A 6,280-nucleotide genomic window follows, 5' to 3' on the forward strand; every position below is an offset into this window, starting at 1 on the left:
AATGTGTACGTATGTGACTTTTAGCTTGTGTGTAAGTGCGTTTATATATCTATCTGTGTGTCTGCAGTCTTATTCAGAACACCATGGCCATCTCCAAGACAATACCGATTCCATAAATTACATCCGACTCCACTTAACATCAACATATCAATCATTGTTTACATGTTGTGCAACAGAAGAATTAGTATTAAATTGGTCGGGAGTAGGAGGCGGGGGTTAGTGGTGGTGGTGGTGCTGGTGGTGATGGTGGTAGCGGCGGTGGCGACAGCGGTTGAAGGTGGTGGTGATGATGGTGGTCTTCGTGATGATGGCTGGAGATAGTGATGGTGCCGGTTGGAATTGTGGTGTTTGTGGTGGTGGTGATGGTGGTGGCAAAGCTGCTTGTAATGGTAGCGTGTGGTATAATAACAACCACCACTGAAGTTGTTATTATTGTTCTTGTGGTAGTGTTGGGGTGGAGTGGGTTGTATTGTTGACGCTGGTGATGCTTGTGGAGATGGTGTGTGTTGTGGTAGTGGTGGAGGTGGTGGTGGTGGTGGTGGTGAAGTCAAAGCACAAACGAACTAAAATTGGCAGCGGAAAACAACCGTTCAGGTCGGTTGAGATAAGAAGATGATGAATGGGTGGGGGTGGAAGATAAAGCTGGTGACGTGGGGGGGAGGAAGAAACAGAGTGCTTGAAGTAGTAATGAAGATGGAGGTTGCTACTCTTGCTGCCCCTGATGATGACGACGACGACGACGACGACGACAGCAGCATTGATGGTGGTAGTGGTGGTGGTGGTGGTGATGGTGGTGACGGTGGTGACGGTGCTACTGGTAGAGGTGATGTGAAGGGGAGGGGAAGTGAATGGATAAGGAAGAGAAAGAGGACAACGACGAAGACCATTATGACGACGGCAACGACGACGACGACGAAGACGATGTTAATGAGAAGGAAAAGGAGGAGGCACGCCAGAGTGAGGGTGGCTCTGGTGATATTAACGATAACGGTGACGGAGGTGATGCCAATATAATCATTGTAATCATCGTAATCACTCACAAACTTCACTCACGACGAACACCAAAGTTTCGACCAAAACATTCCCCAAAACATTAAGCTCGGTCTGTTCGGATCCTTCCTTGTTCGGACCCTTCCTTGTTCGGACCTTTCCTCAGTAACATCAATATTCGTCGGTTTATTTAGTTGCGAAAACTCCCAGGTTTCTGTCATTTGAAATGTTCTGGGAGACGAAAAGCGGTGAATAAGTTTCGAACGAATCAATAGAGTTCAGGGGGTAAACAGTTCGGTCTGTGACTTGCCCTTCTCGCACCGTTCCATATTTCGGCTGCTTAATTCACCTTCGCACAGACCTTTATCGCTTCCATCGAGAGACGCAGCCCACCATCTAAGTTAGCCTTGAAATTCAGTCTTTATTTATTTATTTTTTCAGCCCATCACTTTGTCAAACACTTTGTCGACATTCTCGAGAGAAACTGTACACATGTGCTTGGAATATTAAACGGGACGCACCCGAAGTAATTTCCGCACTACTGTCAACCAAATTGGCCGATCAACCACAGCTTTCGTTTTCCTGTGTCTCTTACCTACACACCTTTGAACAATGCAGCCTTGTGTTTTGCGTCGAAGAAATGGTAGTCACACATTATTGCTTGTTGCTCTTATTAAACGTGGCTTGTCTTTTTCAATCGCCTTTTCTCGTCTCTCTACTTGCTCCTTCTACAATTCTATGATCTTTAATACCAGTTCCTTACTAAAAGTAACAAAATCTGTTCTGGATTTGTAATGTGATCCATCACCTCCTGTTTGTGATCCTTCTCGTCAGGTCTCGCCCAATTCCTAATCCTGTCTCTTTAAGCTTTCTGTTCCAGGAACTACAAGGTCAGATTCCCGTTACTAGATCCCCGTCCAGGTAACATAACTCGGTTAAGCGCACGAGCAAACACAAACAGACACACGCACACGCACACACACACAGACACACACACACACACACACACACACACACACACGCACGCACACACACACACACACACGCACACACACAGTCAAACTCCTAGTCTACGCGGTTAACCATTGAACATAATTATGATGAACATTTTTGACAGCAAATAATAGAACGAAAACGCTAAGTGGAAGAACCACCGTGGTTTGACCAATTCCACATTACGCATTCAGGTAACATGTTGAAGAGGTGTTAGGCATAGAGAAATATCTGAAAAAGCAGGTAAGGCCTTTAAAGCCAGCTCTTCAGCCAGTCTGCATCCACAATTCTATTCGAATCTACTACTAACATTAATGGACGCGATATACTTCTGTTCCCAAAAGCCTGAATGAACAATTAAACAATCCGACCCTGAATCAGTCTAAAACAACCACCAGATTCGTGATGCTCTCGTCTAGAAACATCATGCTGGCATCGGGGTCCAGGAAGATCGACATTTCTCTCACAACACTCCCCACCCCATGGGGTTTGACCGCGAGTGACGTCAACGTCGCAGTCCTCCTGGAATGAGAATATTCGGCGTTCAGAAACTCGGGTCTTGTGCTTTTTTACATGGTTCGTATTTTGTAATAAACTTATTGCAGTCACTGTTGCTCGGCCTGCTAGAATCAATAGCCAAACCCTCCCTCATCCAATACCTTCCTCTTTTAAAAGACACATTCAAAAATATAGCCTGCGATATATTGTTGAAGAAAGAAATGGTGAGATGGTCACACCTGGAATAGCTTTTGATCATAGGTCGCTCTTTCAGAGCCGATTTGCAACTAAACAATATGATGACAGCAACAACAACTACAACAACAGTCAAACTGGAGAAATCGAAATAATGTGAATTCAAATAGAAAGAAAATTAAACGTTCTCAAAAAAAGCGGTGGTGGTGGCCGTCGTCGTCGTCGTCGTCATCGCGACGGCGGCGACGGTGGTGGTTGCGGTATTGCGATGTTGTGTAAAATAGTGTGGTGGTGTTGGGACACTAGTGCAGTGGTGCACTGGTGTGGTTTTGTCTTTTGAATGGTGAGGAAGGATATATTTTGAAGTGTTTCGATCTTTCAACAAGTTATAAGAAAATCATTTTCACAGAAATTGAAATGAAAATACATTTAAAAGTTTAAGATTTCCTCATAAATATAATCAACTCACAGAAATAAACAGACATTTCGTCTTTTACCTCAAGTCATACACGTGGGGAGAAGACATCTAATTGGCAGTTACAGTTTGATTACCTAAGCGGATATTGATTCTACCCATGGGTAGAAAACACTGCAACTCGCATCTCAAGCGCAGTTATTAGTAAATTCACTAAAGATTGAAGCAAGATGTTAAATAAATCCACAACCTGAGTTATATTTAAAGATGATAGAGTTTAGTTATTTACCTTAGATTGCATCCGTTGTAGGATAGATGTTTGATAGGAATCCAAAATATGACCATCTGTTAATCCACAAGAATATGTATCCTAGTTCAGGGTACGTTTCATAACAAGAGACTTTTACTAATGCAGATATTAGCTCTGGGTATAGCCGAGGTTGTGAGACTGGCTGACTGCTGGCATCGATAGATATCCAGTAGATTGTGACTAGATAACTAGCAAGCTGCTTGGGGACGACTGTCAGGGTATACAGAGAGAGACCGAGAATGTTTCTGTGTGGAGTGATGCATCTGAGAATGGTGAGGTTGATATAGGTATGGCATTCATCTGTAACTGAGATTGTGTGTGTGTGTGTGTGTGTGTGAATGTGAGCCTGTGTGTTTGTATGCATTCACATACATATCTATTTATATAGTTACGTATAAATACACACACACATATAAATTATATACACACATACATACGAACGCGTGCGCGCGCGCATACACACATACATAAATATGACATATGCACGTGCGAGTGCGCGTGTGTGAGTGTTTGTGTAACAGAGACTGAGAAAGAGGAGACATGGAAAGGGGAGGGTAGAAACGAAAGGTGTGTGATGTGGAGTCGGGAGAAAATGAAGATGGGAGGTGAGAGAGAAAGTAAGAGGAGGAGAGTGAGAGTTGGTGAGAGGAGGTGATATCTAGAGAGGGAGACAGCGTGGATATGAAAAGAAATCACACGAGCAAGAGAGGGACAGAGAGGGAGAGGGAGAGGGGGAGAGAGAGTGTGAAAGGGAGGGAGATTTTGAACGTAGAGTAACAAGCTAAATATAGAAAATAAAATAGGGAAGTTTTACGATGAGAAGGAAGAAAGAGTGGTAGTAAGAGGAGAAGACAGAGAGAATGCGGTGGGAAACGTGGGGGTACTGCGAGAGAAAGAGTGTAAGGAAGAATCAGAGAGAGAGAGAGAGAGGGGGAGTGAGAGAGAGCGAACAGAAAAGTTGAAGAAACTTTTGGAGCGATGGAATCAGTCTTTATATTTGTTAGTCTTTCTCTCTCTCTCTCTTGCACTCTCTCTCTCTCTCTCTCATTTCATTCCTCTTCCTTGTCTCCCTTTCTCTTCCTTCCTGGTTTATCAGCTCTCTGTCTCACTTTCTCACACACACACACATAAACATATATGCGTATGGATATAACGTATATATATATATATATATATATATATATATATATATATACATTTCAGCCCTAAGGCTATGGCCATGCTGAAGCACCGCCAATATATATATATATATATATATATATATATATATATATATATATATATATATATATATATATGTATATATACACATATATATACATACATATATATACATATATATATATGCACATATATATATATGTGTGTGTGTATGTGTGTGTGTGTGTGTGTGTGTGTGTGTGTGTGTGTGTACGTATGTACGTACGTATGTATGTATGTATGAATATGAAGGAGAGAAACTATTTATGCATATTGCATATAGCAGACGAGGTGTCCAGTAATGAAGAGAGGCACAAGTAGCCCGAAATCAGGCTAGCCTGCTGGTCCCGTCTCTAGGTGATAGGGTTTCGCTCTCCTGCTCGCAATATCTCCGAAGCAGCTGTGCATCGTTCACGAGCTAGAAGAGATGTCCTCTTGCGGTTAAAAATCGCAGTAAAGTCCGTTCGAACGGATAGTCATCTTGTAGTGTTTACAAGCTTACTTTATGTGTATGTGTATGTATGTATGTATATGTGTGTGTGTGTGTGTGTGTGTGTGTGTGTGAGTATTTAAGTATATAATTATAAAAATATAATTATAATTAACGGCGCTGGAAGGCCAATGCCAATACGCTAGAAATAGATACCTTTGCACTCTTTAGTAGAATGTAAAGTAATTCTTATTACAGAACACGAAATCTTAATATATATGGTTATCCGAAATTTTTTAATTTTCTTTTCCATTTCTTCGCAATCTGCCTTGTGTTATAGAGAGCAAATTTATAGTGGCTTGTAGACATTTGACATCTACTTCTAACATATTGGCGTTGGCCTTCCAGTGCCATTAATTATAATTATATATTTAAATTTGTATACTTAAAATTTTTACCGATATGGTGGAGTTTTTATACGCTATCCACTGACTAGGTAGCCATTTTAATAAGTATATGCTAAATTTATATATATATAATTAAATTATTGATAAGGGAATATGAAATTAATGCACTCCATTAGCTTACAGCTGTTTCAGCTACAAGATGCAGTGCACTTGGAGCTAGGAGCTTGAGTATTACTTTGTAGCTTCTTAACTATGCCTATACATAAGGCGTATTCCAGGACTTCGAAATCTTTTCAGATTATATTTATTCATTTTCAGGTACTGCAACACTGTAATCCCCTTCAAAGTAGGGGTCTCTGACTTTAATGCACTTGTTGTAACACTCCAGCTACTTCGTAAAGTCTATCAAGGATGTCCCTCAAAGTGAAAGCGTCCAAAGCCCTTGTCACAGCCTCCTTCATCTTCTCCTTCAGCTTAGGGGTCCGGCTAAAAGAAATCGATACGTTAAGTACCAGACTTTTTATATTTAAGTACTGAGGTCGATCCATTCGACTAAAATTCTTCAAGGTGGTGCCCCAGCATGACCGCAGTCTAATGATTGACACAAGTAAAAGATAAAATAATTCATCCAATGCAGTGAGTGTTAAACACAGACACAAAATTATCTGTGGTAAAATCTCTGTGTCGTAGAACAAATAAATTGTCCTCTGTAAACGAGGACTCTTGGAAATCTACAGAATGAATTCCACTAATCAGCCGAGTGTATTCTAAGAGACTAATAAACCAATCCACAGAATAATATAGGAAAATTTACAGTGCAACTAATGCATTAGACAGTAGAG

The 6,280-nt window shown here is 41.2% G+C and overlaps 1 protein-coding gene across 1 annotated transcript in view; it reads right to left on the reverse strand.

Annotated features, from left to right (window-relative positions):
* The window catches only part of LOC106876117 (uncharacterized), a 77,042-nt gene extending 72,958 nt beyond the window's left edge, over positions 1-4,084 (reverse strand). Inside the window, exon 1 of the mRNA XM_052965970.2 lies at positions 3,381-4,084. The gene's annotated coding sequence lies outside the window, so the exon portion shown is untranslated. The remainder of the gene's footprint in view (positions 1-3,380) is intronic.
* Positions 4,085-6,280: the final 2,196 nt, after the last annotated feature.

This window comes from Octopus bimaculoides, chromosome 3, assembly GCF_046866305.1.
Source record: "Octopus bimaculoides isolate indiv1 chromosome 3, ASM4686630v1, whole genome shotgun sequence".
NCBI lineage: Eukaryota > Metazoa > Mollusca > Cephalopoda > Octopoda > Octopodidae > Octopus > Octopus bimaculoides.